The 26313-nt window shown below is 38.6% G+C and overlaps 1 protein-coding gene across 6 annotated transcripts in view; it reads right to left on the reverse strand.

The window, feature by feature from the left end:
• The window catches only part of taok3 (TAO kinase 3), a 120320-nt gene that overhangs the window by 87234 nt on the left and 6773 nt on the right, over positions 1 to 26313 (reverse strand). For 5 of the 6 annotated variants that reach the window (XM_031895450.1, XM_031895445.1, XM_031895427.1 and 2 more), the window contains 2 exons: positions 9138 to 9235; positions 218 to 318 (listed from right to left, as the gene is read on the reverse strand). The gene's annotated coding sequence lies outside the window, so the exon portion shown is untranslated. Of the gene's footprint in view, positions 1 to 217; positions 319 to 2942; positions 3000 to 9137; positions 9236 to 26313 lie in introns of those variants that run through there. The other variant, NM_001374842.1, reaches the window with a different exon arrangement.

The following is a 26313-nucleotide window of genomic DNA, read 5'->3' on the forward strand; positions in this document are numbered from 1 at the left end:
ATTTGGCAAGAACAAAAACAACATGTAGCCATCCGGGCATCTGCTCCCATTTATTTACTGACATGAAAAACAAAGTTTGACAGAATGTGTGACAGATGATAGAGGATGGGTATGCAAGGACATGCAAGGAAGATAATATACTACATTGCTACAGTGTTTGTCTATTTTTGTAATATAAAAAGCACACAGATATATTATAAGAAATCATAATTTTTACCAGTATATTTGAGACACAACCCAATCTCCATTATCCAATACATAGAGAGAGCAAGTTCATTGTTGCGGTCTTCAGCACAGTACCAAAAGCATCAATGGAGTCTGCAGCGAACATTTAAAAACATAAATGAAACAAAGTTACAGCATGTATTAAAGCAAATGATTATAAACATTATTTATACAGTAATACAAACAAGAATATTGGCCTTTATTACACTTTGTTTGCAGTTGAGAAGGGTAAGTTGTTCTAAACAAAGAAATGCCACAGGATTACGCTATGCAGCCAAATTCAGGGTTTAATTAGGCAACTACAGCAACTGACCCTCTCCTTTAAAATTACAAAAAAAAAGGGGGGGGGGGGGGGAAAGCACGGTATAAGATTATTGGTAGTGGGGTAGCCAGTGTTGATAAGAGTGATTGGGAACCTCGTTTTTTTTGTTGTACTTTTAATTATAAAAAGGGATTCATTTCCTCATTCTGCTTTGCCAAAACGTCTCCCTGTCATGGGGTACACTTTATAGCACTGCAGAAGTAATGGTTATACCTACTACTCTATCATAGCACCTGGCCAATTGATTGAACTGCTGCACAATTCCCACATGAATTCACTCGCTTTGTCTGATCATAGCCTTTGGACTGCGGTCATCTTGCTCATAGGCTATGTCAAACCAAGGGGTGAGAGGTAACTCAAAAGTTCTTTTATAAACCAGCTATCAGGGAGATGAACACTAGGGGTACTGCATGCATCTTCTAATTTAGAAAAAGCACAGAACCAAATCAAAACGCTCAGTTTGTTACAAACTCAATCACAATACGTCCCTAGCTCATTAATTGGAAGGGAGAAAAACTAGAGTTGGATTCCAAAGTAACTATTGCCCAAGCATAAAGAAAAATATTTTATCTGGCTGAAACACAAGCAATTAAATCTTCTTTCCTATAACCCCCTAAATATAATTTAGGAAGAAGACTAGAATTAATTAGAAAATTATTAATTTGAATATTTGAGTAGAGGTGACTTGCTGGGCAATCCAAATTGAATTCAAATTCTTTCTTGGTTCTGTCTTGTTCTGGGAGTCAACAGCCTACATATTGGACCAAAACTTTGCACACACCAATTACACATCTATTTGAATATGCAAGCACAGTTAAAATTTATTGTGGAATTAACTTTCTCTGAAACAGAATCTGTGTTCTAAAGAGGCTTATGTTTTAACTGTTGGTACTGTAATATTGCTACTTATGAATGGAACTTACTAACAGCAACATGTGAAATGTGGCACTGTGCTAGTAATGCATATGTTGGAACAAAGTCTATCTCAAAAACAGCAGACCCCTTATCCTAATGAGTTAAATGTAAATATATGTACACACTAAACTATATCTGAGTATTTTCTTAATGTACCTCTGGAACAATTATGAAGTATATTTATTCATATTGTTTGTGAAGGGATTTACCTCAAGTTTTTATTTAATGTTTTTCTCATGCAGAGTATTTTAGGTCTTTAGAAACTCTGGTACTTACAATACCAACAGTTCCCCAGGTGGTAAAATACAACCCACATCTGGAAGTTCTATGCACAATTACAGGGCTCCAACCCATACTACACAAGGATGATGGACTTCAAAACCCAACCTGAAACAGCTGGTGGTACAGAGTTCCCCCAAGTGACCAGGCAGAAAGTTGCACATTTATTAACCTAAATATGTAAAACCTGCATGCATAATTAAACCACCGACAGGGTACCAGTGCAACTAGTACATCACTAAGCAACCTGTCAAACCTTGGCCAAGCCACTGATCCAGGTTTGCCCACTACTTTATACCTCCCATAAGTGCCAAAACAATACCAGTACCTTATGTTAACTAATTTTTTGTACAGCTGTTTCCAAATATTATCTGTGAAAAAAGGGTATTTGATGAAACAGCCCTGACTAGCAGAGTATAGTTACAGGATATCATTAGAAACACAGGAATATAAAGGTTGTAGATATTTCTATCCTAAAAACGTACAGTGTTGCTAAGCCTTGGAGACAGAAGTTGACGTGTGCTGCTTAATAGCACATGATTTTATTCAGTATACTGAACTGCTTATTAGAATTCTGGGACACATGGGATATTGAGGTAGTTATACACTGACAAAAACGTTATTTCCTATTTCTGCAGATATTCACTCGATGCACATTGGGTTTTTAAAAGCTATAATTATTGTGTCATTACAAGCATGTTGGTATCTACAGTAATTATGAGGGAACTAAGTTTTTAATAGTATACAGACAAAGATTAGTTGAATAAGGAAAATATTAAATATCAAAAACAGAGAAATAAGCAGTATGGCTAAAAAAAACTCTGTCAGACTATTTACCATTAAAAACATGACGTTGCAGAGAAACATAGGGGGTTATAGACCTATTGCTATAGGTAATGGCAAGATAAACTCATTTTCTACTGCCCTTTTGTAGTAAGGGCAATAAAAATACTGTAGAAGAATGCTGCTCAAGAAGCGTAAGTAAATGAAGACAGGAAATGTGAACATTCACATGAGGAAGGAGTGCGAAAGACAGCTCACAGAAATAGAACAGCATGCATGCTGGGTTGTTCTCTAATGCATCTGACAAAGGAAGCCAACTCACCAAACCTGCTCGATTTCATTCTCATGCTAACAGTAGGAAGACAACAGTCAGGTACACAAAGCGTGTGAAATACAGAAGCCTAATTCAAGCACATACCATTAGCTTTATAAAAAACAGAGTTCTGTTGTCATCATCAGGAAGGGGATAAGCTTGACTGCCCAAAATATCTGTGTGAGTTTCACTTTTTTTATCATTAACACAAAAGGGGAAGGACAATCTCCTGCTCACTGAAGGGCCACCCATTGGGAGGTAACTAGCATCATGCACTATCAGTATTGGTGCGTCATGGCAAGGATTATTGCCACTACTTTGTGATGTTTCAAGATGCTGTCTAAGGGTAAGGTAACATTTTTAATGTACAGGCTGAACTGCTGTTACATCAATTATATATAAATTAAATTAAGCAGTTGTAAGGACATGTAATAATTGGTAATGATATTTTTACTTTCCCATCTTACTTTAAATCTTTTTAGGTTTGCTTTGACCCCCTTTTGCCTTCTAAGTGATTCCTTAAAGCACCTAAAACCAAAACTCTCACTTTCAAAAATAAAGCACAACAGAAATAACAAATGAAAAGAAATAATGTTTAACTGGAATATGATGCACGGGTTTGAGGTGCCGCCTTCCACATATCAGGCCACCACAAACTATAAATGTGCAACTGGGTCTGGAAAAGTACTTTTTTTTCTTACATCACCCCACCTCTAAATTAAAGTGAGAAATACAACAAGCAAATCTGTGGTACCATACACATTTTATAGTAAATGTGCACAAACTGTGACCAGTGGTGACCCAGGATTCTAAATGAACCAACTTTGCAATGTATAATGCATAATGCATACTTTGCTAGGGTATGAAGTAGCAGTGAACACTTTAATAAGTGTTACTATATTAAAAACTTTATTGAACAAACATTTGTTCATTTTTGACAATGCCTATGACAGGTCATCGTATTTTAGGCCTTTTAGGTGCAGCAGGTGGAGTTTTACAACATATAAAATGTACTAGGTCTCTATATACTATGAAAACCATATTGCACTTTTATATTTTGGGGCTCAGGAAGTAAACGTGGCTTTAGTTTTAATTTTAAATGTTGCCATGTTTATTTACTGCACTAATGTTAAAGGGGAACTCCACCCAATACAACATATGATTTTGAAAAGTAAACATAATTTCAAGCAACTGTGAAATATTCATAAATTACAAAATAAGCAGTATGTTCATTATTTTTAATATAATGATATGGTTTGGAACATTTACCAGCCCCCTGTTATCCGGCTGATGAGGCTTACTGCTTTGAGACTCAAAAACAATGTAATAGTCAACTGTCCTTAGCTTGCATCCTCCAGATCCTACAAGTGCACAAGTGATGTCAATAAGAAAAGTAACATCAGAGTGCAAAGCATTGTGGGTTATGTAGTGCCTGCATGCTTCTCTAAAATCTGTGGAGAAGTTGTTACAATCTGTAACATCAATGGTTTAGTCCCTCCTCCCCTGCCATGATTTTAAATGGTGCAGAAATTTAGACTGTAAGCTCTATGGGGCAGGGACCTCCTTCCAACTGTGTCTCACACCAAATGGCACTTAACTGTTGTGTATTTATACTTATTTATCGTATTTATTATTAACACTTTTCCTCCCTGTGTGTAATTGTGTATATTGTAAGATTGCACAGCTCTGTGTATCCTTGTAGCGCTTTATAAAGTTATACATACATACAGAAAGAGAAGAACTGTTTTGCATCTGGATTTCAGCATAAAAAATGGTATTCATACGTTTTGAAGGAACAGATTACAGTGATTTTAGTGGTTTCTTCAACAAATTTTGATTTGGAAGCTCAAGTTCTCCTTAAAAAGTCATATACTGTGCCTTTAAATAGATATGGACACTGGAAATTAAACCTTTTTTTGTCAAATGTGCTTGGCCTCAAGCGGACATAGGCTCATGTGCATGTTTGCACAATTGCCAGTTTGCCATGCCTGCCCAGGTGCAAATCCAAACTTGGATGCAGGGTATGCTCTCTGTCTTTAAAACGATGTGAGGCCTACACTTCCTTCTGCATCTGTTGGTAAAGACTCTGAGCTTGCTATTTCTGATTTCTCCATTGCTGACCCTAGCTGGTTTATTTTTGACTCTCTCTTATTTTTGATCCCCAGCCTGTTTACGGACTACAATTCTTATTGGCTGTCTTGACCTTGGTGCATCCCTTTCCCAGGTTCATTCATTTAATGCATGTTGCTTTACAGTGGGAGTCATATCCTGTTTCATGCACTGCTGTCACTCCTCTATTGAGCCCAAACTTTTATTCAGCCTCAGGTGCAGTGGCGATTCTGGGGCTACTGCGCCTGATGAAGCAGCCCCAATACTACCCCCTTTCTCCCGCTTTGTGCTTACAACTTTAGCATCAGAGTGGGTCCAAAGAGGGCCACATCGCTAATGCAGCAGAGACGAATTTTCATTTTAGAAAACAAAGTCCCCTGGCCGCTTCTGGTAACTGCTCACTGACTGCCGCCTGAAGTAAGGTTCTTAACTTGCTTCATGGCAGGAGTGCCCTGCTCAGGTGCTGTTTCTTTAGTGGGAGGTGGAAGAGAGGTTAAACCTTATCTTTATGAACTCTTCATTCTTGTCTTGACATCAGCGGCTACAAACATGTGCTGGTAATAACTGCTAAAGAAGGTTTTATTAGTTACTTAATTCAATGTATTTAGCACTAACAAGACAAAGTAACATTTCTGAGGGTTAGGTAATATAAGGCACTAATAGGGTAATGTAGAAAAAAAGTTCACCAGGGCAAACTTTGTGACTTTTATCACATATAGGGGTGAGATTGCTCAGGTGCAATAACCCCATAGCAACTAATCAGCAGGTTGCATTTTTACCTGTTTAAAATCAAACAACTTATTTGGTTGCCTTTTATTACATATGGGGGTTTGTATTTTAATGCTTAAAGAAGAACTAAGGCCAAATTAAAGAAATAGGGAATAAATGTTGTACATTATGTTTTGGTCTATGAAGATTCTCATTCATCCAGGTCATGACCTGGATGAATTATGTTTTGGGTTTCTGTACCAGCCCAAGGTGACCCGAGCCCTTTAGAAGGGAAGATTTATGCCTCCAAAGATGCTCGAGTAGCTCCCCATCTTCTTTTCTGCTGCTTGCCTGCACATGCTCTGTGTTACCGAGCTTAGGGACAGACTAAAAAACACTGCATAAATAGAGTATAAATGTAACAGTAAAAAGCTGATTAGTAGTCATTCAGAGCCACATTACATGACAGATCAAAACCAGGGCATTTGCATCAGAATTGAATAATTAGCCACTTATATGACAGACAACCCTCATTTTCTGCTTGATAATTTGCAATGACCCCTAAGCTTAGCTTCTCAACAGCTGCTCAGAGCACACTGAGCTTGTGCACTGTCCCGGGGGGGGGCCAGATTCCAAAAAGGGGAGCTCCTGTGACAACTGTAATAACCTATATCATTACTACTATAGAAATGCTGAAATTTTAAGCCATTGCAGTCAGTTTAGAATATAAAACATGGCATTTCTAGCCATATTAATTTTTAGGGTTTAGTTGTCCTTTAAAGCAAAGTTCAGTTGCCTATTATCAGTATTTGTGAGCACATAAGGTTGCGGACACAGCTTGTCTGCACAGGCTCCTTACTTAGTCTGATTGTTGGCCCAGAGCATGCAAATGATTGATCAGGCAGATATCCAATTGCGTATAAAGCCAACTTTATGTTACAGTTTAAAAAAAATCAATGCAGATTTTTTTTTTTCATTTTGTTTTTTTTATCATGCACTGCTCTAGGCACAACACAGTCATGCCTACACGAGCTGGAACGTCAATAGCTAGCATGAGAAAAAAGAAAAAAAAAAAGTGAATTATTTAATCATTTTCCTTTTTTACATATAAGCATCGTCTCTGTATCGGCTTCCCTAGGACCATGCCCTCAGGTGCCTACATAGAAAATAAAGCCCTGCCTAAAAAAAACAATTCTGGGTAAAAAATGTATCTACTCTTTTGCAGCAGATATCGAGCCACATTTTGTTAAATATTCTTGAATATGTAGTTTAGTAAATGTACTGACATGCAAGGTTTACAACACATATTTTAAATATTTGAAGCGCTATAGACACTACGCATTCTTACACTCAACCAGAAGTGTAGACCTAAACCCACACACAACTGATGCAGAGAATGATCACACTGGCAGCTTTGTTATGGTCAATATAATTAATAAATATATCCATTATTATTTGGTGAGATCACTAAAGTAGCATATTACAGTTTGGTATGTAGGGAAAACAAAAAATTGCTTTCATACCCATTTGCTACTTCTAGGGGCTCATTCATCAACATATTATTCCATTCCGGTCCGGATGCGCAAGCGTAACACAGTGAAAAAACAAACTTAGGGGTATGTTTACTAAAATTGGAGATAAATATCACCGGTGATGTTGTCAACCAAACAGATCTTTTCTTTTAAATTCTAACTTGTTGGTGACTGTTCAAATCTAATTGCTGACTGGCTGCAATGGCCAACATCACAGGTGATATTTATCTCAAATCTTAGTAAACACGTCCCTTAGCCTTTACTTTACTGCACAAGCACATTGGCCAGGGGCCAAAGAGAAGAATAAAGAAGATCACGATTTGGTACTCCTACAGAAGTACCCAGGGCTGGTGCTATTCTCAGTGACTGAGAGTATCAGCCAGGGTCTTAAGTGTCTTACATTTTTGGCACCCCTCAGAGATTATACCTTTCCTTCTTCTTTAATAGTCCATTTTTTATTAGTCCATTTGCCAAGGATTTTCACAACAGAAGTCATTAACAACATTTGGCCACATTTGCAGGGACAGTATAACCCCTTTATCAACACTTGTTTAGGACTTGTGCTGAACATACTTTGTGTCTATTCGAAATTAAACTAAATCCTTATTCTACTTCCTGATTTCAAAGAGTTAAACAAACCAGGAGTCCACAGAGAAGCCTCTGTATAAAAAAGTAACTTCCAGCAACAGTACAAGATTTTTTACTGATTACATTTAGAAGATGATTATTTCAGTGAGATGAAGCTTATATTACATTTCTTGTGAGTTTCCCTTTAAAAGGCAAAAAAAGCAAAAGCAAAATCGCACTGGAAATGCAGGCTTATACAGCCTTGAGTCTGGTTGGGGCAACAAAATGATTCTAGCAGGCCCTATGCCACCCACACTGGGAAGTAGCTCCTGGTTCAGGTGACCATGTTGCTCATTATGCACATATGTATGTGACATAGGTTTGGTCAACTTCTCCCCTAGGCTTACATCACATGCTCATGGGATGAAACATGGCTGCCCACAGCGGGAGCTCTCAGTATAGTATTGTTTCCTTTAATGAGAGTGTGGGCCCACTCCTCTAGTGTAAACAATTTAACTATGACAGGTCCACTTTAAATACTTTAAAGTAACTATCCAATCTTAAAATGTTTTACTTTGAACAATAACAAATTATACTGCACTGAGCCAGAGTGATTTAGAAACAATATTGGCATTTTCTCTGTATGAAGTGTGACATAGCCATTAGCTGCTCTTTAACCTACCAGTTTATATGTTCGACTTTAATGCTGCAGGAAATCAAAATATTACTTAATGTTAATATATATATATTACACATACATAGTAGTAACCAGCACTGCACTCAACAGGTCAAGTTCAAAAATATTTATTTTGCAAAAGTCAGTAGTCACAAATTGATAACACACACACACACACACCTAAAAACCTACAGGTGCACAGCACAAACAAGTTAAAATTGAAAGACCTTGGCGCCAAGAAATATATAGTCAAACAACAATCAAAAACCTGCATATTCAGCATTTAAACTGGAGATTTATTTGACCACAAATATGTTCTTTTATCTGTTGAAGACATAATACCTTGACACCTCAACAAATCTAAATTAAACCGACCAACCAGTCAACAAATACTATGTACAGCATGAGCAGAATATCACACATAACACTGGCTGGCTTAAAAGGCAAAGGCAAGCAAGTCTCTAGCCATGTTTGAAAGTATAGGGCTGTGGTTCCCAAACACATGGAAAAAAAAGGCTGAGATGTGGGTTGAATATGTATTTGTAGCCTTAGATATTTATAGAACTATGGCTGATAAATAGGTTTTTGTATGTATGTAAATGACAAGTGGGTTACCAATATGTTAATATGTTAAACATCCCCACCCCCCAAGTTTGTTCCCTGGGTTGGTGTCCTACAATCAGTTAAGGGGACCTAAACAAAACTTACCAGCTGCAAAGAATTTCATAGAAACTGCCAGGGGGATCCAAGTATTTTCTTGTATGAGCAGGTTTAGTCAGCTTGCATAACCTGCAAGAATGAAGCTCCTGTGGGAAAAGAAGATGAGCACTTGTTTATTAATGAAGGAGTTGTGATTTTGTACAGAAATGCAGTACAGGTATGGGATGTGTTATCTGGTAACCCATTATCAAGAAAGCTCCAAATTACGGGAAGGTCATCTCCCAGAATTAAATTCAGATTTATACAAATGATTTCCTTTCTCTCTGTATTAATAAGACAGTGCTTTGTATCTGATCCCAAGTAAGATTTAATTAATCCTTATTGAAGGCAAAAAATCCTACTGGGTTTCATTAATGTTTACATATAATTTTTTAGTATATATAAGGTATGAAAAAACAAATCTCTTATCTGGAAAACCCCATATCCCGAGAATTCTGTAAAACAGATCCCCCACCTGTACTCTAAACAGTTGGAAGAATTGCTGCTCTACACACCTGTGGGTAGTATGCAGTGCAATGTATTAATGAATAAACAGATGTTACTGGGCAACTTAAATTTAATTGTGAGTAGTAGCCATACACATACAATCCAAAGATTTTCCAACACATTTTATTTACAGCTGAAAGTTTCATAAACACCTTTCTCCATGTTTTTAAAAAGGAAATCATTTTTTTATTAACCAGCCACAATCATGTCACTAGAAAGCAAGACCAGGGTTCTCCTACCATGAATTACCACTTATCACCACTAATAACTGGTAAATTGAACTAATGTAGGTGGATCTGTGCTAATATCTAATAGAAATAAATAAACCAAGACAGAACTATTTTTACCACTTGTTCCATTTATGGTGGTTTTTCTGAGTATCCCTTTCTTGCAACTTTACTTTATATCTTTATTTATAGCAATCCACTCACTATTTCACAGCCTGTCTTTTGGAATGCCGAGTATTACTGAGGAAACAAGTTATAAGTGTAATTGTACCCTTTAATATTCAATTACGGTAATATGTTCAGCAATTAGTAACTGGCTGGCTACTGCATATCATACAATAAATATTAAAATATTTGAAAATTATGTTTCAAAAAGCTGGGAACCTCTTAAATAAAAACAGTAAGTAATCTGTCAAATCATTCCAAGTTTATAAGGCTAATGTCACACCAGGCGTAGGGCGTATATTTTCAGCAAGCCAAAAAACGCTTGCCGAAAGTACCGCTGTACGCCTACTGCATGTGCCTGCACCCGAATGAATGAGACACGCACGGGTGCAGGCACATGTAGCCGATATCTGCATAAAAATGCGAGAATGCAAAGTCTCGCATTTTTATGCGTATTCCGGCTACATGTGCCTGCACCCGAGCGTGTCTCATTCATTTGGGTGCAGGCACAGGTAGGAGGCGTATGGCAGTATTTTCGGCAAGTGTTTTTCCACTTGCCGAAAATATACGGCCTACGCCTGGTGTAACATTAGCCTAATAGTGCAGGTATGGGACCCATTATCCAAAATGCTCGGGACCTGGGTTATTCTGGGTCTTTCCATAATTCAGTTCTCCTACCTTAAGTCTGCTAAAATTATTATTTAAACAGTAATTTTGGGAGATGGCCTTTCCGTAATTTGAAACTTTCTGGATAAGGGGTCCGATACCTGTACCATATATTGCTTAAAGTCAAACATCAATTCATGTTGTGGTGTAGTTCAGCAGCAATCCCCAACTTAAATGATAGTAGTCAATATTACACATCCTTAGTGCTTTGTTAAGTGTGCTATAATTGCCAGAATAATCTTCACATCACTTTTAAAATCACAGCACTGCGAAGGATAGTTCAGAAAAAGTCCCCCATCTAAACACAGTTCTGTAGGAGAAGGTATTATTACACCAGATAAAAATTATATATATCCTCCTTACCTGGTAGAGTATATATTGTAATATTTGCCAGATAAAGCTTTTCCTGTTTTTTTAGGGTATCAACCAACTTTTAAAGTGTCAAACACAGCTGCTATAAAAAAAAAACAAGACTTGGTCACACCCAACTTGACTTTTCTGGCCATTGCAACTGCTGCATGCTCCCCTCCAAGTTACCCCTCCAGTCACCAGGGAAGCTTCCAGAGGCGGTTCTATTGGTTGCTGACCCCTGTCAAAGATGGCACTGCATTCCATACTCAATATCACTAGAATCGTGCAAATTGCTTGCTAATATTATAGAAAGTATCAATTTAAAATCAAAATGTTCACCAGCATAAAATGCTATGCGTCTTCTCAGGCAACTGGCAATTGCAACATTGACACACATTAGCCAATTTGCTGTCCAGTTCTCCAATTCAGTCAAAACCTCCCTGCAAAGTTTCATTTAAAAGATGAATATCTGAACAGTTAGATGATATAAGTTATATATGACTTACTTGCCCCTCAAATAAAGCATCAGTCAAAAATTACACCGGGTGGGGTGCATCAGCATGGGGCCTTTTAACATCAGTAAATTTGGCATGCTATAAATCTCTATTACAGCTTTTTTCTCCTAGTATCAACATATCATTTTTGATAGAATTTCTTACTGTGTGCACAGTTAATAGTAATTGACCCCCTCTCAGAAGCCTTGTATGATGAGCACATGATACAGAATTTTTAATTCCTCTTTCATAGGATCAACCCAATCTGATTGCATCAGATATTTTGGGGACACACCAGGGCCTGATAATAACTCAGTTACTATATGTTTTAAACTGGCGACCTTACAAGAAACTTTCTTTTTTTTTGCGGAAAGATTGCTTTGACTGTTAGGGCAGTCAAGTGAACTGAGCGGCAGATGGCACGGTTATTTATATTATTTTATATTAGCAGTGTAAACGCTGTCAAATCTTGGAAAAAAAACAGAAAAGAAAAATAAACATAAATAGCAACAATGCTCAGAAGAGCACTCTGATCAATTAACATTAACTTGCTTTCTGGGTTTTCATTTCCAATCAGATGGGAAAATCAAAGCTGGCCGATTGACACCTGGCCAGTTTTTTGTCCAGATATCAGACTGATATGCCGTTGGGGGTCCCCATGCACCTGCGGATAAGCTACCGAATCTGTCAGAAGGACTTAAATCGGCAGCTTAAATCTGCCTGTGTGGCTACCTATAGTCTGTTTTTATAAAACTGATCTGCCAAGTTTTTGGTATTGCTCCCTGCTTGTGTTTATGGGAATAGGAAGTAACTTTTTTATTTAGTTTAAATAAATAAAGTATGTGATCTTAATACTGTTAGTCGCCCGCAACAAATCTCCCCATGTGCCAGAGCCCTTAAGGGCATGTCAACCCCAAAAATTATTTTTTGCATAATGAAAGAAAACATAATTCTAAGCAACTTTCCAATATGAAATAATTAAAAATTTGTAGTGCTTTAAACATTATTTGTAAATGTAATTGCTACTGAAAGCTGCATTTGCCGAACTCCTGGTTGTTACATTTTTAACAATGTTGCAAAAGTCTTGCTTCTCCAGCAAGGCAGGTCTGTAAGGCTGCTGGCTTGGGTTACAATGTTTCAACAGTCTGAGCCACCAGGGCAGAGAATAGAAAGCACAGGCAAACACTGCTTCTAATAGCAATTATAAATACAAATAACTCAAAAACCATTACAAACTTGTAATAAATGTAAATTGCAAAGCTGCTTAGAATTTTGGTTTCTTTTATTAGCCAAAACATTATATTTTGCGTTGCCTTGTCCTTTAAACTTAAGACCCAAAACTCTGCAAGTCATGTTTAGCCAGGGAACAGCTGAATAAGGTTATGCCAGTGTCAAGTATAACATGGGAGGCATGAGCTTTGCAACAGTATGAGGAGTAACAGCAACACAACATTTACACCACTTTCAATACTGCTGTGCCCAATGTGAGCTAAAAGCAGCCATGCAAACACAATCAGTATAACTGCCATCAGTTTGTCAAGTTCCATCCTCATCCATACATTTCATACAGCCAAGAAAAACGGCTGTGGTGAAATATCTGCCAGTGTGGAATTAGAAACATATTACCTCTACTCAATCCAAGCCAGACAATAACCTGAGTGCAAGGCAAAAGCAACAAATGAAACAGCTGACCAAAACAAAATACGTACTTCATGTATCAACAGTAATTTAAATAGGGAAAAAAGTAACTACACTCTCATTGTGCAAAGTCGGAAGATAGTTCTTCTAAAGACATATGGCTTAATCCAAGCACTAGCCTAGTAAATTGGGTAGTACAAAAAAAGTGGCAATTGTAAACATTTAGGGGGCATTTACTAACGTTCATTTTTTTTTTTTTTTTTTTTTACAATTCTTGGTTTTTTTTTTTTCTCTCTTTACTTCTGCGCTGCAAGCTGGAGTGATATCATCCCCCCTGCAGCCAGCCAATCAATAGAACAATGGGACGGTGGCAGGAGAGCAGCTCCATTGAGACCCGTATTGCTAAAACTGCTCCCATGCCCCACCTAATGGTAAATAAGATAACAGCACTTAATGTTTAAAGGGCATGTCAACCCCAAAAATAATGTTTTGCATAATGAAAGAACACATAATTCTAAGCAACTTTCCAATATGAAATAATTAAAAATTTGTAGTGCTTTAAACGTTATTTGTAAATGTAATAACTATTGAAAGCAGCATCTGCTGAACTCCTGGTTGTTACATTTTAAACAATGTTGCAAAGGTCTTGCTCCTCCAGCAAGGCAGGTCTGTCAGGCTGCTGCCTTGTGTTACAATGTTTCAACAGTCTGAGCCACCAGGGCAGAGAATAGAAAAGGACAGGCAAACACTGCGTCTAATAGCAATTATAAATACAAATAACTCAAACTTGTAATAAATGTATATTGCAAAGCTGCTTAGAATTTTGGTTTCTTTTATTAGGCAAAAAATGATATTTTGAGTTGCCTTGTCCTTTAAGTAACAGTAACACCAAAAATGAACATGTATTCAAGTATTTTAAATATCAACATTGTTTAAAATATAACTTACTGTTGCCCTGCACTGACAAAACGGGTGTGTTTGCTACAGAAATGCTACTATAGTTTATATAAATAAGCTGCAGTGTAGCCATGGGTGCAGCCATTCAAGCTGAAAAAAGGAGAAAAGGCACAGGTTAGAAAGCACATAAGCTCTATAGCAGTGATCCCCAACCAGTGGCTCAGGGGCAACATGTTGCTCTCCAACCCCTTGGATGTTGCTCTCAGTGCCCCCAAACCAGGTAGTTATTTAGGAATTCCTGACTTGGGGGCAAGTTTTCGTTGAATAATAACAAGATTTACTGCCAAATAAAGCCCCCTGTAAGCTGATAGTGTGCATAGAGGCTGCCTAATAGCCAATCTTAAGCCCTTATTTGGCACCTCCATCAACTTTTATGGTGCTTGTGTTGCTCTCCAAGTCTTTTTACATTTGACTGTGGCTCATGAGTAAGAAAGGTTGGGGATCCCTGCTCTATAGTATGTAATTGGGTTATCTGTTATCTGCACACTGTGCTTTTTCTCCTTTGAATGGCTGCCCCCAAAAGTAAGTGCATACATATTTACTGGCATATATTTATACTACCAAAAAATACACCGCCTGATTTACCTGTAGTAAATAAATAAGTTGACCCCAGAAAACCTCATATTTTCAGAAAACATACATTCTGAGAAAAGTAAAATGGGTAAATATGTCTTTGTATGGCAAAGCTAAGCTAAATGTAGCAATTTTTGTGCAATTTCTGAAAAATTGTCTTAAAACTTGATCGTACAAACATAAAACATTCTGAATGCCACAGGCCTACTGAACAGTTTGATACACAATATGCAGAGATTTACAAAACTATGTGATGTACAGAGGTACCCAAAGGAAAATCGCACACATGAATTTTCACGTTTAAGGGAGAGGAAGATAAAGCATTTACCCGCTTCTCTCAGTCCTGCGTTTTTCTGCCTGGCAGAGAGAAGCGGATCCGCGTCGGTATGCCACTCTGTGAGCATGCATTAAAAGTTATGGCAACAGCCATAGTGTGCACACACAGAGAGGGGCAGATCGGCGGTTGGCCTGGAAAACGTTCGATTTTGCATTTTCCAGGCTGACCGCTGTTTCACACCGCTTTGTGAGCGCACACTCTGGCTGTTGCCATAACAGCAGTCAGAATCAGAGTTTGAATATTTTAGCTTAAACAAACCAACACATCTATGCATAACTGAAAATATAATAAAATGGCTAAAATGCAATAAAAATTGCACAAAAATTAACAAAAAAGTAATATAAATCACTGAAATAACATACAAAAGGTATTGCGTAGTGCGCTTAGCAAATATACTATTTGCAATGGCAATAAATAAATTTTTTCAGGCAAAAAAAAAAAAAAAAAGCCACAAAATTGTGTGTATATATATGTGTATGAACATTTGGACCCCTTCTATTTTCAATCTACACCACTGGTCTGGGTCAACTAATCAGCTCCTTTGGATTTCACTATCATTTATATGCAGACGATACCCAAATATACCTTTCTTCCCCAGACCTGCCCTAACTCCTAGCTCGTGTCTCCAACTGTCTAACTGCTATTTCTGCATTCATGTCCTCTCGCTACCCAAAAATCCACATGGACAAAACGGAGCTGGTCATCTTCCCACTCTCCAACTCTGTTTTCCTGCCTGACATCACGGTCTGCGTGGAAAATATTAATATAACTCCAGTTCTACAAGCTCGCTGTCAAGGAGTCACATTTGACTCTGCTCTCTCTTTCACTCCCCACATTCAAACACTCTCTAAATCCTGCCGGTTTCACCTCAAAATCATTGCACGCATTTGACCTTTCCTCACGCATGAGACTGCCAAAATTCTCATCCACGCCCTTGTCATATATCGCTTAGACCAGTGCTGTCCAACTTCTGCGGTGCCGAGGGCCGGAATTTCTCTAGCATACATAGTGGAGGGCCGCTAATGGAAGCCAGTTTTGACCACTCCCCTTTTTGAAACCACACCCACTTCAAACCACACCTATTTTATCACAATGGTGGTAGCACAGCAAAATCCCAAATGCTTGGTCCTTACTGTGGGGATATCAACCATCATTCATATGTGAAAGAATTATGTCATATTAAGATATACCCTTAAATTCCATATGCCTCCTCCTCCCCTGTGTATAGCACAGCAACCCCCAGTACATAATTACACACCTTAGGGACCATTTACTGACTATTTCCAACTGCTAACAAACTCCCACAACAAACCCCTGCCAGGTTCACCTCCCACAAGCAGCATAGGGCAAGCAGAGTATGGCACACACAGGCAGCACTCTGCCTGTCCGTGCCATACTCTGCCTGCCCTACCCTGCCTGTGTGTACCATACCCTCCCTGCCCTATGATGCCTGTGTGCCATACTCTGCCTACCCTTTGCACACCAGGCAGTACCTGCATAGGTACCTACAGTCTGAGGTGTGAACAGGGGAACAATGGGGTTGATTACAGCCTGAGCCTAAGGTGTGAACACTGCAGGGGGGTGAACAATGCAGGTATTAAAAGGTGTGAACAACACAGGGGATTGCATTTTTAAACAATACAGAGGGATTACAGCCTGAATCTGAGGTGAGAACCATGCAGGGGGCCAGTTAAGCTCAGTACTGATACCATTTAAAGCTTACACAAAGGTAAGCCATCAAAGCAGCCAGACAGGTGGGGGGCCACGGGCCGCATGCGGCCCGCGGGCCACCAGTTGGACAGCACTGGCTTAGACTACTGTAACTCACTGCTCTGTGGGCTTCCCCTATCTAAACTGACCCCACTCCAATCCATCATGAACAGTGCTGCCAGACTCATACACCTCTCCTCCCGCTCCACAAGCGCTGCCCCTCTCTGCCAATCCTTGCACTGGCTACCTTCACTTACAGGATTCAGTTCAAGATTCTTGTACTCACCTTTAAAGCACTCACTGGTGCCAAACCACTCTAACCACCCTAATCTGCCAGACTCTCCAAGCCTTCAAACGGTCTCTTAAAATACACCTTTTCACTTAAGCCTATAACCTAAACCCCCCAAACATTCACTAACCACTGGTTTTCACCTCTCACTCTGCACTTACTCACCCTTCCCTTTTAGAATGTAAGCTTTTGGGAGCAGGGCCCTCCCCCTAGTGTCTCCGATCCTCATCCAATGTAACTGCAAACCATTTTTGTGAATTGTTTATATGTACATATTAATGGTTATTTCTTTTGTACCCCTCTATTCTGTAAAGCGCTGCATAAATTGATGGCGCTATATAAATAATAATTCCCTGCCTCGGCTAGTTGACTAGGGGCTGGGGAACATTTGTAAGTCCACAAAGACTTAAATACCACACAAAAATTGTCGTTTTTGTGTTCTTTTTATTTTCGTTCCACATTTTAATTTGTTCATGCTTTTTCAATTAGGATCTTTTAGTAAATGACTAGACATTTGTGCTTTAAGTGAAAATTTGTTTATTCATGATTTCAGAAAACTCTAAAACCACAAAATTCAGAATGTTAATAGATCTGCCCTTTACTTTCTTTTTCCTAATACAGAATAGTTTTCGAATGCTTTAGAATGCATTAGATACTGTGAAACTCAAAATTGCTGGTAAATCATTATCTACAATCTCTATTAAGTTAGAGATAATATTTTACCCACACATTTGTAAACCCTGTGCATGTTTCACAGTAATAAGGATGTGCCCATCAATAAAAGGTAACATTGTAAAGACATTGCTCAATGGGTAACATAGTTATGCGAAGTATTTGACAAAGTCCGAAAGTGCAAGTTTCTGTCTCAACGGGCAAAACCAACCAAGTTTAACAGCCGAACACGATACTTCGCTGTTTCCATGATCTTAAGGCATTCTAGCTGGTGTAATCCACTTCTTCAAACACAGTCTGATAGCCAGTGTATTTTTTTTTTTTTTTTTTTTAAATACAATAATACCTTTTATAAAATACGAGCAAACATTTTGCCAAATACATTTTCAATGAACTGACACTTGACCTTCTCTTGCAATTATTCAGCGGTTACGTCCTTGACAGCATGTGGCAAACTTGTCTGAATCATCCCTTCGCAGGCTCTATGTCATAACAAAAACTACTGCTTTGCAATTTATTTCAGTCACTCACAACAAAGAGCCACCTACTTGCACATTGGTTATAAATAAATGCTGTGTACGGATGACTTGAAGAGATCATGTTTGGAGCTGCGCAGCTGCCTGCCTTCAAGCTTAGGACAAATGAATTATATTATGAGCACAAGTATAAAGATACATACATACAAAATGCAAAGAGGGACAAATAGAAATGTCACGCGTAGAATGGCAAATTTTGTGACCCAGGTTTCAGATGGGGTTTTTTGCCTTCCTCTGGGTCAACTAGAAGTTAGGCAGGTTATATATAGTCATTATGGTTGAACGTGATGGACGTATGTCTTTTTTCAACCCAACTTACTATGTATGTATGTATGTATGTATGTCTATCATTAAAAGGGAGATTTTTACATAAATATAAAACTGCTCCCATAGATGTTGTGTATAACCAGTGCTCTTGATACAACCATCCCAACAACATTACATTTTCACCATTAAAGGGTAATCCAACTAATTATTATTAAATAATAGTGGCATTACACTTTATTCAAAGATGTTCAGAACATACAGTTACACTGATGGTAAAGTATCATTTTTATGGGAGAACAGATATTTAACAATATCTGTGCAACATTTTTTAAAAGTGACCCATTTCTACTGGAGAGCTTTCCTTGCTACTATGAAAAAGACATTTCTGCTCTTGCCATGGTTCTTGTTTTTCTTCTCAAGCCACTCCTTCCAAAACCCAATGCAACAGGGGGTATAGCTTGATGCAACTGGAGGCATGGAATGTCAAATAATCAGAAAGACCATACAAAGCAGCAGCAGGAACAACTCTGATTTACTAATTGCATATAAAGCAAGGTGCCATAAACCTATATGTGAGATAAGCCAACATCAGTTTAATGTCACATGTGACGTCTGTGGAAGTGACAAATTTGCAGAAATATATTTACAAGATTGTACAGCAATGCGTACCCTTGTGGCGCTTTATAAATAAAGTTATACATACATACAACAAAATACAGGGAGTTGTGAAAAATCTCTTTCCTCTGTGGAGAAGGGCTGTACAAAGGCTTAGTTAACAGTTATGTTAGGGAAGGTAAATAACAATTCCTACACTCAAATGTACTGAAATGCAAAATTATTTTTGTTTTAAATCGTTTTGAGCTAGGAAAAAAAAAAAAGTAAAAGGGCAGCTTTACCCAAACTTTGTGCAAAAAACGCTAAGCTGTGTAAAGTTCCCATAATGCCTCATTCCTGCATTGACACCCAGACCGAGTGAACATGCTCAGTTAGTTAGACTACGAGTAAGCTTCCTGCTGATTGGCTCAGATCCACATGCCTAAAGGGGGGAAGTGAGTTCTTAGCATTCTTCCTTTACTTCCTTACATGACGTCATGCATAGTACTGGCAGCAGACTTACCTCCTATTGGCTGTGTCTATGCCCAGCTCCGATTCTGACCCCTCCTTCCCTGCTCCACACTTAAAACTTCAGCGTTGAAGCGGATCCAGAGAGGGCCGCATTGCTAGTGTAGACAGCACTAATGCTAATTTCTTTTTTATGGAAATTGGATTTTCTAACACACTGAGAACATTGTTGGTGGTTAAATAAGATTTGAACATTGAAGATGAACAATCCCTTTAAGACATACATGAAATGACAAAAGAGAGGAAGTTGTATTGAGCACACCTAGTTCTGCAATATTTGGGGTTTTATTAACTGCCTAAGCCACTTGCTAGCATTACTATATATAGCGGAGACATTTCTGGTAGATTTGCTTGTTAGCTTTCATCAGGTAAAATCAGGGCTGGAACTTGGGTTAGGCAGGGTAGGCAACTGCCTAAGGTGCAACTTGAGGGGGCGGTATTCAAAAGTCCTAAATTCCGCACGGAGCAATGGGGATGGGGGTGGCTAGCACAAGCAATAGCAGCAGCATAGGACCCATTGGGGGGGAGGGGGGGGGATTTGTTTCTGGAAGGACCCGGTGATGGGGTGGAAATTTTCCACCTCTGGGTAAATGAATTGTTCCAGCGTGGAAAAATACATTTTTAAATCTAAAATGCATGGTAACAATTTACAAGCAGTAACTATCTTTACGGCTTGTTACAGATGTTTTTAAACTACTATTCCCCTTAATCTGGATGCTAATGTGAATTTTTTTTGTACTGCTCTGGTAACCCTGTGGTTTCTGCAGCTACAGCGATGACACCTATCCGTCTTGCCTTCTTCAAGGGTGGTCACTTCCATGATCTGGTCTTCGCCAAAAACCTTTCGGCATTAAGCAGTGACTTGACTGTTTTAGATCACTGCCTCATGACTGCAGAGGCTAGGCTCGGCTACTATGGGGATGAAGGTTAGGGAATTCAGCAGGCGCTTGTGCGTAGGCTATACATCTCCCCCTGAAACCTCTATGGGTCTCGTTCTGCTATATCAATTTCTGACAGTTTCAGTTTCTTCTTCACATTTCTGCTGATGTCAATTGGTTTACCTTTAATGTTATTCTGTACTCTAGACCAATGCTGTCCAACTGGCGCCCCCCCCCCCCCCCTCTGTGTGGCCCCCCACCTGTCTGGCTGCTTTGATGGCTTTCCTTTGTGTAAGCCTTAAATGTTATCAGTACTGTGATTAACTGGTCCCCTGCATTGCTCACACCTCAGATTCAGGCTGTAACCCCCCTGTATTGTTTAAACATGTAATCCCCTGTACTGTTCACACTTTTTAATCCCTACATGTTCACCCCCTGCAGTGTTCACACCTCAGGCTTAGGCTGTAATCACCCCCATTGTTCACCTGTTCACACCTCAGACATTGTAGGTACTGCCTGGTCTATGCTGCCTGTGTGTATGGCACACACAGGGAGCATAAAGTAGGCAGATTATGGAACATAGACATCATAGGGCAGGGAGGGTATGGCACACACAGGCAGCATAGGTCAAGGAGGGTATGGCACACACAGACAGGGTAGGACAGGCACAGCATGACACACACAGGCAGGGTAGGGCAGGCAGAGTATGGCACACACAGGCAGGGTAGGGCAGGCAGAGTATGGCACACACAGGCAGCTAGGACAGGCAGAGTATGGCACACACAGGCAGGGTAGGGCAGGCAGAGTGGTGCCTGTGTGTGCTATATTCTGCCTGCCCTATGCTGCCTGTGGGAGGTGAACCTGGCAGGGTTTTTTTGTGGGTTTATTAGCAGTTGAAAATAGCCATTAAATGGTCCCTAAGGTGTGTAATTATGTGCTGGGGATTGCTGTGCTATCCACAGGGGAGGAGTAGGCATATGGATTTAAGGGTATATCTTAATATGACATAATGTAATTCTTTCACATATGAATGACGGTTGATATCCCCACAGTAAGGACCAAGCATTTGGGATTTTGCTGTGCTACCATCATTGTGATGAAATAGGTGTGGTTTGAAGTGGGTGTGGTCTAAAAAAAGGTAGTGGTCAAAACTGACTTACATTAGCGCCCTCCACCATGTATGCTAGAGAAATTCCAGCCCTCGGCACCGCAGAAGTTGGACAGCACTGCTCTAGACATTTCAACAGTCTGCTACAGACACCGCATATGTCTTCAAAAATAAAGTAAAATTACTTCTACAAAAATCTTACTCCCTTGATCATATGGCCTTATTACTCAAACTTGTTTCTGTGTTATTCCAGCTCTCACGCTTAAAATGTGCAAAATGAGCAAATGCCACAACTCACTCATTATGCCCATGATGTAGGCTGGTGAATCACATTCACCGCTGCTATGTCACTTGCATAAGCACAACGAGCTAGTGGGGAATCTCATTCATTATGTACATGTGCGTTAAATAATATGGCCGCCTGCACCAGGAGCTCCCACCCAGTGCGGGAGGCCTAGCACCAGCGGGGAATATAGCTTCCCCCAACGAAGTGCAGGATCTGGTGGAGGAAGCAAATTTAGAGTGATAAGTGCCCTTTAAGGCAGGATACAAGGGAGCAAGGGCTATCCTAGAGAAATTGGTCAATTCAAGAGGACCGTATTCTTATGATATACATTTACACAATTTATTTTCAAATACCTGCATAGTAATAGTATAAAATTAATATTGCAAACTGTTTATTTTTCATTGTACTAAACTTTAGCCTTTATATTTTCAAATTATCTCATTTACAGTTTAGCCTCAATCGTAAATCAAATGAATAACATCCCATATACCTCAGAGTACAAGCAATCCCCCTAATAAGATAAAGCAAGAGGCTGGGGTAGGCCAAGGCAGGACTCAGAACTTATTTATAATACTCTATCCCTCAGAAAAGGCAGCTACTTAAAGAAAGAGATGAAATTCTATCAAAATGTATAAATAAATATTTTTTAGTTATCCCATACAAAGTCACAGACATAGCTGTAACAGTGACATCAAGGCATCTGCAAAAGACCCAAAAATGGAGAGAGTGTTTCTAAGATATTGTACCCATTTTTATGTGTTGAAAACATATAACTTCCTTATAACATCTAATATTTAACTTATTGCCAAGATTTAAAAGCAGATAGTGAAAACCATTATGGACAAGTAAGCCTTGGATGAAATTATCTAATAACACACAATGAACGGATTTAGGAAGCATTTCAACTACTAAAATATGCCTATCATAAAATTATGCCAATTTCTTATGGGAAACAAAGAGTGCTTCATTAGACTCCAGTGAGCAGTCAAACCTGTTTAAGAACAAACCAAAGAAAAACAACTTTATTTATACTGACAGCAACGCATGTGTTAGAGAAGTGTATGGAAGGGAATGTACTCAAGAGACCAAAAGCAACCATATTAATTAATAATTGAGTAGAGTGGCTGACTGTAGATTACTGTTCACATATGCGGTTACAAAGAAGCAAGGAAGCTTAAGTGCACAATAAAGGTTTTTCCTCTATGTAATAAAATCACATAACTATGTCAGCCACTGAATTTCTACGAAATTACACTTTGATTTCACTGTGAAATGTATGGTATTTAGCAGGGTGGGCAAACTGAGAATTTTCTGTACATCTAACCTCATAGGACTACTTAACACATGCTGAAAGATCCTCTATTGAGTATTATTCACCAAGCTTATTCCTGGTGTACTTGCGAATGACTGACCCTTAAAAAATAAAGAACAGACATGGCTGTCAAAATGCTTAGTTGGCTTCCCTCGGAGCAGACTGCCAAAAACCTATATTATTAAAGAGGAAACAATGCAGCAATACAATTAAATGTGAAGAAAGGGATCCCTTTTTTTTTTTATTTAACCATTTATAATTTTTTTTTTCTGACTTAGAGGGGCATTTAATAATGTTCCATTTTTTTTTCACAACTTATTTTTTTGTGGCAAAATACGATGCAACAAAACTGTGACAAATCTGAAAGAAAAAAAATACACAATCTAAAAGCTGTCAAGATCACATAGAAGAGTTTTTGGTTCATGCTTTTTCAGTTCAGATCTTTTAATAAATGACAAGACATTTGTGTTTTTTGTGGAAATGAGTTTAGTCGTGGTTTCAAAAAACCATAAAAATCAGAATGTTAATAAATCTGCACTTTAATGTTTGCTACAGAGATCCCAGTTAACAGGCAAGAATGTATATGTATAAATATGGTACTATAAGTTGAATTTTACAATGAACATATGTTAGTTTGGTTAAAACAGCACATTATGTCTCCCAGTAACACACTTACTGTTCAGAGGGTCTATGATAAGCAAAGTGTCATGTTTGGTATGGTTTAACTGACCAGGGGAAATTGAGGCAATGACTAAATAACATCTGCAGTACTTTAACTCATCTTGATTATTTCAATGGTAAAAAAAAACAGGCGTGCCCTGTGGCTTGTGAAGGTCAGAGGATGGACCCTGACCAGTTTTCTTCCTAAGGTGTACACTTATGTGAAAATACACATATATTGGCCTTATATGCACAAAATATATAGAGTAATACATATGCCCCCTAGAACTTCTAAACAAGAATAAAGCTTAATTCAGTATATGCTACATTCTGTGCACACATTTCTAAAAAACAGCGTACAGTTTTTATGTACATGGCCTACTATTACATTATAAAAGAATACTGTACACTGATAAACATTTACAGGTACCAAAGGGCTACTGGTGACCATAAAGCAGGATTAAAAAAATATAATGAAAGGGGCTTTTTAAGGCCTTTAGACAAAAATAAAATCAACCCCTGCCCACACTTCAAGGAAAGAACATTTATACTAGAGTAAAGTAAACCCTAATTTAATAAAGCATATCTTCCTATGAATTAAACATTATTGCTGAATAAAGAAAGGGTATTGGTGCTGCTGTGCTAAGTAATGAAAAACTAAAAGAAATCCAAGGACTTGTATATGTCCCAGTTATTATACCCCTTTAATGCTGCACCCTGGTGTCCAAGATTTTCTGCTGGGACTCAAAGTGTCCCTGTTTGGGGTCTTATGCCCTGTTTTTCAGAAATATGTCAAAAATTAAGGTTTACTTGAAATATTTTAATCTTAATAATAATAATAATAATAATAATAATAATATTAATAATAGCAGCCTTGTTCATGTTAAAAAACTAATTTTTACATTCAAGAATCTGGGAACACTATGCCATTTCAAGCATTCAAACATTTTTAACAATATGCAGACTCATTTTTTACTGGAATTTATAAATACATTATGTCTACATTATGTCTATAAAGATTCTCATTCATCCAGGTCATGATATACAGAGTGTAGTAGAATTAAGTCTAAAACAACTAGACTTTTCTGAGTTTTCTTGAAAGCCACTTGGATGAGTGGTAAAAAGTTTTCAAAAAAACTCAGTAAACTCCAGTGGTTTTAGACTTAATTCTACTAGACACTGTATAAATAAATACATTTCTAATAGTTAATATGAAGATGGGCAGTATCGCAACTCTTGACAGTGTGACAACACAAATCTAGGCTGACTCATTTGGGAGGTGGGGATAATCCTTTATCAGTAACATATTCCAGTAAGTTTTGACAGTTTTTCTATATTTGATCTTGCATGTTTAGATAACAACAACTGTTCAACAACATCAGTCCTATCTGATATTAATCAATAAACAAGACAGACCTAAAAAGGGGTAATTTTTAACTGGCCAATGGTACACAGAGGTGTAGGATTATCACCAGGTACTTAAAGGAAAAATAAAGTCAAAGTCACTTGGGGGTGCCAAAATGTTAGGCACCCCCAAGTGACTTTGACCGCCTACCTTTTACCCCGGGCTGGTGCCCCTGTGAGGAAGGAACAGCACCAGCCCGGGGTAGCTGCCGGCGCTTCCTTGCTGCTGATTCGCTGCACGCGCATGCGCAGTAGAGTGAAAAGCCGAACTTAAATGTTAAAGTCGGCTTTTCACTCTACTGCGCATGCGCCCACCGCTGGCACTCAGGAAAAGGAAGCGAGGAAGACGGAAGCGCTGCGCTCCAGGTGCCCCGGGCTGGTGCTGTTTTCTCCTAACAGGGGCACCAGCCCGGGGTACGAGGTAAGCGGTTAAAGTCACTTGGGGGTGCCTAACATTTTGGCACCCCCAAGTGACTTTGACTTTCGTTTCCCTTTAAGGAAAATCACTGTGATCCAACATAGTTGGACTGCTGGTAATTACAGTACACTGCTAATAAAGGGAGCAGACAATTGATAGCTCGCATAAGAACTGCAGAAAACAGATAACCATTTGCAAGAACCAAAAGTTGAGCTTTTCCGATTGGCAATGTAAGGCAATGTAAGTTCCTCCTACTAAAGCAGTGATTTTCACAGGTGGCAAAAAAAACAGGACACTCTGTTACAAAGAAATATTTGAATTACTTTGTTTCTATGTTTTAAGCTTTCTCAAAGTTCTGACATCAAACACTACATATATTCTAGAACCTGGGAACACAAGCAATGCAAGCATTCCAATATTTTTGACAATTTATAAAACAAGTTTTCAGTGGAACCTATGAATGAGATTAAACTGGTTAATCTGAAGATGAACATTAACGCAACTCTCACCAGAAAGACCCAGGACAGTTTAATTAAAACAAGTTACAATGCTAGGGGAGATTTCAATTCAGCCAGAAAGACAAAATTCACTATGCTTCAATGAAGTTT

The sequence above is a fragment of the Xenopus tropicalis genome, chromosome 1 (genome assembly GCF_000004195.4).
Source record: "Xenopus tropicalis strain Nigerian chromosome 1, UCB_Xtro_10.0, whole genome shotgun sequence".
Classification (NCBI taxonomy): domain Eukaryota; kingdom Metazoa; phylum Chordata; class Amphibia; order Anura; family Pipidae; genus Xenopus; species Xenopus tropicalis.